The sequence below is a fragment of the Hyla sarda genome, chromosome 7 (genome assembly GCF_029499605.1).
Source record: "Hyla sarda isolate aHylSar1 chromosome 7, aHylSar1.hap1, whole genome shotgun sequence".
Classification (NCBI taxonomy): domain Eukaryota; kingdom Metazoa; phylum Chordata; class Amphibia; order Anura; family Hylidae; genus Hyla; species Hyla sarda.
Window position 1 is genome coordinate 42,072,294 of NC_079195.1, and position 10,337 is coordinate 42,082,630.

A 10,337-nucleotide genomic window follows, 5' to 3' on the forward strand; every position below is an offset into this window, starting at 1 on the left:
GGGGAATCTATGTGCTGCCTTAAGGGGGGCTCTATGTGCTGCCTAAAGGGGGGCTCTAACTATGTGCTGCCTAACATGGGGGAATCTATGTGCTGCCTAAAGGGGGGATCTAACTATGTGATTCCTAAAGGGGGGCTCTATGTGTTGCCTAAAGGGGGCTAAAGCACGTTATTCCAAAGAATTTAGGAATAATAGGTGATTTATGCCCTTTATGGATTAAAACCAGACTCTGCATCAACTATGTAATTTTCCATGGGAGTTTTGCCATGGACCCCCCTCCAGCATGCCACAGTCCAGGTATTAGTCCCCTTGAAACAACTTTTAAATCACTATTGTTTCCAGAAAGAGTCCCTGTGGGTTTTAAAATTCGCCTGCTACTGAAGTCAATGGCGGTTCGCCCGGTTCGCCGTTTCGTGACATCACTAGTGGGGAGCCTGCTTTTACCTAATGTGAGAAGCCTGCTACTACCTAACGTGGGGAACCTGCTACTACCTAATGTGGGGAACCTGCCTCTACCTAATGTGGGGAACCTGCAACTACCTAATGTGGGAAGCCTGCTACTACCTAATGTGGGGAGCCTGCTACTACCTAATGTTGGGAACCTGCTACTACCTAATGTGGGGATCCTGCTACTATCTAATGTGGGGAACCTGCTACTACCTAATGTGGGGAGCCTGCTTCTACCTAATGTGGGGAACCTGCTACTACCTAAAGTGGGGAACCTGCTTCTACCTAATGTGGGGAACCTGCTACTACCTAATGTGGGGAACCTGCTACTACCTAATGTGGGGAGCCTGCTACTACCTAATGTGGGGAGCCTGCTACTACCTAATGTGGGGAGCCTGCTACTACCTAATGTGGGGAACCTGCTACTTCCTAAAGTGGGGAGCCTTCTACTACATAATGTGGGGAGCCTGCTACTACCTAATGTGGGGAGCCTGCTACTACCTAATGTGGGGAACCTGCTACTTCCTAAAGTGGGGAGCCTGCTAATACCTAATGTGGGGAACCTGCTACTACCTAATGTGGGGAACCTGCTACTACCTAATGTGGGGAACCTGCTACTACCTAATGTGGGGATCCTGCTTCTACCTAATGTGGGGAACCTGCTACTACCTAATGTGGGGGACCTGCCACTACCTAATGTGGGTAACCTGCCACTACCTAATGTGGGGAGCCTGCCACTACCTAATGTAGGGAGCCTGCTACTACCTAATGTTGGGAACCTGCTACTACCTAATGTGGGGAACCTGCTACTACCTAATGTGGGGATCCTGCTTCTACCTAATGTGGGGAACCTGCTACTACCTAATGTGGGGGACCTGCCCCTACCTAATGTGGGTAACCTGCCACTACGTAATGTGGGGAGCCTGCCACTACCTAATGTGGGGAGCCTGCTACTACCTAATGTGGGGAACCTGCTACTACCTAATGTGGGAAAACTGCTACCTACCTAATGTGGGGAACATGCTACCTACCTAATGTGGGGAAACCGCTACCTTCCTAATGTGGGGAAACCGCTACCTTCCTAATATGGGGAAACCGCTACCTTCCTAATCTGGGGAAACTGCTGCCTGCCAAATGCTCCCCCCTAGAAGTAGCACCCCCATCATCCATAAGCTCATGCTATTACCACACAGGGGTAGGGGGATGCTGGTAGATGATGGTGGTGCTACTTCTGGTGGGGGGTGTTGCTGGTGGATGATGAGGGGCGCATGATGGGGGCATTATATGTAAGGGGCGCATGTGACCCAGCCTCACCCAGCTGCTACCTCCAGTGGCCACCAGATATTTGAGTTTGAGACCCCGGCCTTATCACTAGTGTTGAGCGGCATAGGCCATATTCGAATTCGCGAATATTCGCGAATATATGGACGAATATTCGTCATATATTCGCGAATATTCGCATATTCATTATATTCTCGTTTTATTTTCGCATATGCGAATATTCACGTATGCGAAAATTAACATAGGTGAATATTGGCATACACAAAATTAACACGCGCGTAAATTCGCATATGCGAAAAGTAGCATATGCTAATTTTCGCATTTGCGAATTTATGCATATGCGAATTTTCGCACGCCAGTCTCACACAGTAGTATTACAGCCTTCTTTACACCACACAAGCTGGAAGCAGAGAGGGATGATCACTGTGATGTGTATTGTGAAGAAAAAAAAACAAAACAAAAAAAAAAACGAATATTCGTAATTACGAATATATAGCGCTATATTCGCGAAATTCGCGAATTCGCGAATATGCGATATTCGCGAATAATATTCGAATTGCGAATATTCGCGAGCAACACTATTTATCACCTCCATGCTGCCAGTGGGGGGATGGCAATGGGGCAATTGCCCCCTGAGATTGTTGCCCCTCCTGCACTATAGCATGGTGGAGCGGGAGCTGTCAGCTTTCCAGCTCCACCATTCCCTCACATTTCTCACACGCTGCTGAATTCTTTGCAGTGTGAGCCGTGGGGACGCCATCCACCACAGACCGGCACGATGACGTCACATCATCGTGCTGGCGCCCAGAGATCACCTCCCCGCAGCTCTCACACTGCAAGAATGGAGCAGCGTGTGGGAAATGTGACAGCTGGAGAGAGGTGCTCGGGCGCTGTATGGTACAAGGGAATTATTATAACTTGGGGGGAGGGGGGGGTCCATGCACAGAAAAGGGCAAATTATAATTGAGGGGCGCATAACAGGGGGGCATTTTATGTGAGGGGCACAGGGCAGGGGGCATTATATGTGAGGGGCACAGGACAGGAGGCATTATATGTGAGGGGCACAGGACAGGGGGTATTATATATGAGGGGCACAGGACATGGGGCATTATATGTGGGGGCACAGAACAGGGGGTATTATATATGAGGGGTACATGACAGGGGGCATTATATGTGAGGGGCACAGGACAGGGGGTATTATATGTGATGGGCACAGGACAGGAGGCATTATATGTGAGGGGCACAGGACAGGGGGTATTATATATGAGGGGCACAGGACATGGGGCATTATATGTGGGGGCACAGAACAGGGGTGTATTATATATGAGGGGTACATGACAGGGGGCATTATACGTGAGGGGCACATGTCAGGTGGCATTATATGTGAGGGGCACAGGACATTGGGCATTATTTGTGAGGGGCACATGACAGGGGGGTATTATATATGAGGGGTACATGACAGGGGGCATTATATGTGAGGGGCACATGTCAGGTGGCATTATATGTGAGGGGCACAGGACATTGGGCATTATTTGTGAGGGGCACATGACAGGGCCCCCCCTGTAATGTGCCCATATAATGCACCTATAATGCCCCCCTGACATTTGCCCCTTACTTATAATGCCCCCCTGTCCTGTGCCCCTGACATGTAATACCCCCTGTCCTGTGCCCATCACATATAATACCCCCTGTCCTGTGCCCCTCACATATAATGCCCCCTGAGGGGGCAGGACATGGGGCATTATATGTGAGGGGAACATATATATACTTTGATAAAAAAAAGGCCCATCACAATCTTCAGCACCAGGCCCCTGATGCTCTTAATCCGGCCCTGCCAGTAGGCAGTTAGTCTCCCTAAGATTAGCCCCTCCCCCCCAGCCCCGGTGGGCAGTTTGTTCCTCTAGATTAGACCCCCAAGAAGGCAGTTAGCTCCCCCTAATAATCTTCCCCCCTAACCATAATCCCCTCAGATAATCCCCCCCCCCCCTTACCCATTAGGCAGATAGTCCCCTTCATTTACCCAGCATGAGGAGTGAGCTGCAGCTGCAGGGTAAAGTCCGCTCCTCCAGAAGATGATGCTGCCGAACAGATATGGTGCCTTGCTCCCCCAGGCCGGCTCGCATCGTATCAGATAACGAGTGATGCAGCTGCCGTACAGATACTGCAGCAGCGTAATGATGTAGAATGTTGCAACAACGGCACTTTGATTCTGGTCATTACACGGCCAATGTATCTGTACACAGCGTTCGTTATCAGGTGGAGGGGCCTCTGCCCAGCAGCTAAAGGTATCTGTGCTAAGGTTACTGCCCGGCATTTTAACCCCTTAACGACCACGGACATAAATGTACGTCCTGGTTTGGCGGTACTTTGCGCACCAGGACGTAGATTTACATCCTGTGTATGACCGCGAGCATCGGAGCTTTGTTCGTATCATACACGGCATGTTCTGGCTGCTAGCAAGTGCGCATGTTAAATTAGATGATCAGATTGCCAGCAGCGCTGCCGCGGTGATCCGATCATCTGTAATGGCGGACGAAGGTCCCCTCACCTGCCTCCGTCCGTCTCCCGGCATCTCCTGCTCTGGTCTGAGATCGAGCAGACCAGATCAGAAGATGACCGATAATAATGATTAGTGCTATGTCCTATGCATAGCACTAAACAGTATTAGCAATAGAATGATTGCTATAGACAGTCCCCTATGGGGACATAAAAAGTGTAAAAATAAAGTTGAAAAATGTAAAAATAAAAAGTAAAAAAAAAGGGAAATATACCCTCCCCCAATAAAAATAAAAATTGTCAGTTTTTCCCATTTTACCCCCAAAAAGCATAACATTTTTTTTATAAACATATTTGGTATAGCCGTGTGCGTAAATGTCCGAACTATCAAAATATAATGTTAATGATCCCGTACGGTGAACGGCGTAAACGTAAAAAATAAAAAAAAGTCCAAAAATTCAGCTTTTTTGTCACATTTTATTTAAAAAAAAGTTAATAAAAATGATCTAAAAGTTTTATATATGCAAATGTGGTATCGATAAAAGATGACGGCACAAAAAATGAGCCCTCATACCGCCCTATATACGGAAAAATTAAAAAGTTATAGGTGGTCAAAATAGGGCAATTTTTGATTACTGATTTTGTACAAAAAGTTTTTGATATTTTTTAAGCGGTACAAAAATATAACAATATCTAGCCATGGGTATCATTTTAATCGTATTGACCAACAGGATAACCAACACATGTAATTTTTACTGTAAAGTGTACAGTGAGAAAACGAAACCCTTCAAAAATGTTTGGGTTCGCCATATATTTTATGGTAAAATGAGAGGTTTCATTCCAAAGTACAATTGGGTATGTAGATGGTAATATAAAAGAGTTATGGATTTTAGAAGTCGAGGAGGAAAAAACTAAAAAAGCAAAAAAAAATTGGCCTGGTCCTTAACCCCTTAAGGACCCAGCCATTTTACACCTCAGGACCCGGCCTTTTTTTGCACATCTGACCACTGTCACTTTAAACATTAATAACTCTGGAATGCTTTTAGTTATCATTCTGATTCCGAGATTGTTTTTTCGTGACATATTCTACTTTAACATAGTGGTAAAATTTTGTGGTAACTTGCATCCTTTCTTGGTGAAAAATCCCCAAATTTTATGAAAAATGTGAAAATTTTGCATTTTTCTAACTTTGAAGCTCTCTGCTTGTAAGGAAAATGGATATTCCAAATAATTTATTTTTTTATTCACATATACAATATGTCTACTTTATGTTTGCATCATAAAATTGACAAGTTTTTACTTTTGGAAGACACCAGAAGGCTTCAAAGTTCAGCAGCAATTTTCCAATTTTTCACAAAATTTCCAAACTCACAATTTTTCATGGACCAGTTCAGGTTTGAAGTGGATTTGAAGGGTCTTCATTTTAGAAATACCCCACAAATGACCCCATTATAAAAACTGCACCCCCCAAAGTATTCAAAATGACATTCAGTCCGCGTTTTAACCCTTTAGGTGTTTCACAGGAATAGCAGCAAAGTGAAGGAGAAAATTCACAATCTCCATTTTTTACACTCGCATGTGCTTGTAGACCCAATTTTTGAATTTTTACAAGGGGAAAAAGGAGAAAATGTATACTTATGTTTGTAGCCCAATTTCTCTCGAGTAAGCACATACCTCATATGTCTATGTAAAGTGTTCGGCGGGCGCAGTAGAGGGCTCAGAAGCGAAGGAGCGACAAGGGGATTTTGGAGAGTACGTTTTTTTGAAATGGTTTTTGGGGGGCATGTTGCATTTAGGAAGCCCCTATGGTGCCAGAACAGCAAAAATCCCCCACATGGCATACCATTTTGGAAACTAGACCCCTTGAGGTACGTAACAAGGAATAAAGTGAGCCTTAATACCCCACAGGTGTTTCACGACTTTTGCATATGTAAAAAAATAAAAATAAAATTTCACTAAAATGTGTGTTTCCCCCCAAATTTCACATTTTTGCAAGGGTTAATAGCAGAAAATACCCCCCAAACATTGTAACCCCATCTCTTCTGAGTATGAAGGTACCCCATAAGTTGACCTGAGGTGTACTATGGGTGAACTACAATGCTCAGAAGAGAAGGAGTCATATTTGGCTTTTTGAGAGCAAATTTTGCTCGGGGGCATGTCGCATTTAGGAAGCCCCTATGGTGCCAGGACAGCAAAAAAAAACACATGTCATACCATTTTGGAAACTAGACCCCTCGGGGAACGTAACAAGGAATAAAGTGAGCCTTAATACCCCACAGGGGTTTCACGACTTTTGCATACGTAAAAAAAAAATAAAAATAAATCACTAAAAGGTGTGTTTCCCCCCCAAATTTCACATTTTTGCAAGGGTTAATAGCAGAAAATACCCCCCAAAATTTGTAACCACATCTCTTCTGAGTATGGAGGTACCCCATAAGTTGACCTGAAGTGCACTACGGGCGAACTACAATGCTCAGAAGAGAAGGAGTCATATTTGGCTTTTTGAGAGCAAATTTTGCTCGGGGGGCATGTCGCATTTAGGAAGCCCATATGGTGCCAGGACATCAAAATAACCCCCACATGGCATACCATTTTGGAAACTAGACCCCTTGAGGAACGTAACAAGGGGTACAGTGAGCATTTACCCCCCACTGGTGTCTGTCATATCTTTGGAACAGTGGGCTGTACAACATTTTTAATTTGCACAGCCCACTCTTCCAAAGATATGACAGACACCAGTGGGGGTGTAAATTCTCACTGCACCCCTCATTACATTCCGTGAGGGGTGTAGTTTCCGAAATGGGGTCACATGTGGTTTTTTTTTTTTTTTGCGTTTGTCAAAACCGCTGTAACAATCAGCCACCCCTGTGCAAATCACCTCAAATGTACATGGTGCACTCTCCCTTCTGGGCCTTGTTGTGCGCCCCCAGAGCACTTTGCGCCCACATATGGGGTATCTCCGTACTCGGGAGAAATTGCGTTACAAATTTTGGGGGGCTTTTTTCCCCTTTACCTCTTGTCAAAATGAAAAGTATAGGGCAACACCAGCATGTTAGTGTAAAAAGTTTATTTTTTTACACTAACATGCTGGTGTAGACCCCAACTTTTTCCTTTTCATAAGGGGTGAAAGGAGAAAAAGACCCCCAAGATTTGTTAGTCAATTTCTCCCGAGTACGGCGATACCCCATATGTGACCCTAAACTATTGCCTTGAAATACGACAGGGCTCCGAAGTGAGAGCGCCATGTGCATTTGAGGCCTGAATTAGGGATTTGCATAGGGGTGGACATAGGGGTATTCTACGCCAGTGATTCCCAAACAGGGTGCCTCCAGCTGTTGCAAAACTCCCAGCATGCTTGGACAGTCAACGGCTGTCCGGCAATACTGGGAGTTGTTGTTTTGCAACAGCTGGAGGCTCCATTTTGGAAAGAGTGGCGTACCAGGCGTTTTTCATTTTTATTGGGGAGGGAGGGGGCTGTGTAGGGGTATGTGTATATGTAGTAGTGTTTTTTACTTTTTATTTTATTATGTGGTAGTGTAGTGTAGTGTTTTTAGGGTACAGTCACACGGGCGGGGGGTTACAGCGAGTTTGAGCTGCTGCGCAAAATTTGCTGCTGCGCAAACTTGCAGCCCGATACTCACTGTAAGCCGCCTGCCCATGTGAGTGTACCCTGTACATTCACGGGGGGGACCTTCAGCTGTTGCAAAACTACTACTCCCAGCATGCCTGAGAATGTTTGGGAGTTGTGGTTTTGCAACAGCTGGAGGCACACGGGTTGGGAAACACTGAGTTAGGAAACAATGTTTCCCAACCAGTGTGCCTCCAGCTGTTGCAAAACCACAACTCCCAAACATTCTCAGGCATGCTGGGAGTAGTAGTTCGGCAACATCTTTAGAGCCAGATGTTGCCGAACTACAACTCCCAGCATGCTTGGAGTTGTAGTTTTGCAACATCTGGAGGACTAGTTTGCAGACCACTAATACAGTGGTTCCCAATCTGTGCCCTTCCAGATGTTGCAAAACTACAACTCCCAGTATGCCAAAACTGTCCAGGCATGCTGGGAGTTGTAGTTCTGCAACATCTGAAGGGCCAGATGTTACAGCACTACAACTCCCAGCATGCCTGGACAGTAAGGGCATGCTGAGAATGTGTAGTTTTGCAACATCTGGAAGGGCACAGTGGTCTCCAAACTGTGGACCTCCAGATGTTGCAAAACTGCAACTCCCAGCATGCCCAGACGCCAAGGGCTGTCTGGGCATGCTGGGAGTTGTAGTTTACAGGGTCCTATTACAGCAATGCATGTCGCTTTACGGCGACGTGCATTGCTGTAAAGGGCCCGACCGCGGCTGAAGAGGAACTCACCTGTCGCCGCCGCCGCCATCTTCATCGTCTGGATCCGGGTCTTCAGGGACGAGGTAAGTACCGGGGCCGGTCCCCAGCACTCCCCCGTCCCCCGCCGCGTCCTCCGGTCTTCCTCCCGTCCTCTCCGGACTTTCAGGGGCCGGGCAGGACGGGAGGAAGTAACCGCCCCCCCTCCTGCGATTGGTCGGTTAACTAACCGACAGATCGCAGGGGATCGGAGGAGGTGGCAGGCTTGCCACCTCGCTCCGATACTCCAGCATGGTCCTGGCTGTCTGTGACAGCCGGGATCATGCGAAATTACCGGGCGGTCGGGTCCCAGAGACCCGATCAGCCCGGTATCGCCGCAGATCGCAAGGGCGATTTCCCTTGCGATTTGCGGCGATCGCCGACATGGGGGGCCTACATGGCCCCCCTCGGCGTTTGCCCTGGATGCCTGCTGAAGGATTTCAGCAGGCATCCAGTTCCGATCTCTGCCCGGCGAGCGGCAGAGACCGGAAAACGCCAGGACGTACGGGGACGTCCTGGGTCCTTAAGGCCCAGGGTGCGGGGACGTCCCCGTACGTCCTGGGTCCTTAAGAGGTTAAAAGGGTTATCCACGAAAAAAGTTTTTTTTATATATCAACTGGCTCCAGAAAGTTAAACAGATTTGTAAATTACTTCTATTAAAAAATCTTAATCCTTTCAGTACTTATGAGCTTCTGAAGTTAAGGTTGTTCTTTTCTGTCTAAGTGCTCTCTGATGACACGTGTCTCAAGAACCGCCCAGTTTAGAAGAGGTTTGCTATGGGGATTTGCTTCTAAACTGGGCGTTTCCTGAGACATGTGTCATCAGAGAGCACTTAGACAGAAAAGAACAACCTTAACTTCAGAAGCTCATAAGTACTAAAAGGATTAAGATTTTTTAATAGAAGTCATTTACAAATCGGTTTAACTTTCTGGAGCCAGTTGATATATAAAAAAAAGTTTTTTTCCTGGAATACCCCTTTAAGGTTAAAATGGGCTTGGCACTTAAGGGGTTAATAAATGAGAGCCGAAGGTGGAGCGGCTTTAGCCTCTGCCTCCGGTTCCTCTGCCTCCGGCCCTGCTTCTCAGTGGTGCTGGACAGGGTGGTGGACCAGCATCTTCTGGCCTGCCCTGCAACATTTCCCATGAGTCACCATGTTCTTAAAGCAGCGGTGGCAATTATTTAAAAAAATTATCTGCGGATGAGACCCGGGGCTATTGGCTGGACACCCTGGGCTATAGCCTCCTTAGCCCCCCCCCCCCCCTGTTGATGCCCCTGCTTGGCGTTCCAGCGTAGCAGGATGGAGGAAGTGAACAGGAACCTACTGGGACCCTTCAGTAACAGTGACTCACTCCTCCAGGTTTAACATGTAGCCAAAAAGAGGCCCCTTCATCTGCAGGTCAGCTCAGAGGACAGGGAGTGACTGTCGAGGATTGGAGACTAGGAGGAGGATGTTGTCTGCAAAAGCGCCTATCCTGACATGCCAATTTTATCATTAAAGGGGTACTCTGCTCCTAAACATCTGATCCCCTATCTAAAGGATAGGGGATAAGATGTCTGATCGTGGGGGTCTGGCCCCTGGGACCCTCTGTGATCTCTAGCGTGGCACCCTGGAAATCTGGTTCACAGAGCGAACTCTGCTTCGTGGCGGATGACGGGTGACCACAGTCGTCACGCCCCCTCCATTTATGTCTATGGCAAGAGGCGTGACTGCTATGTACTAGCCATCATGCCCCCTCCATAGACAT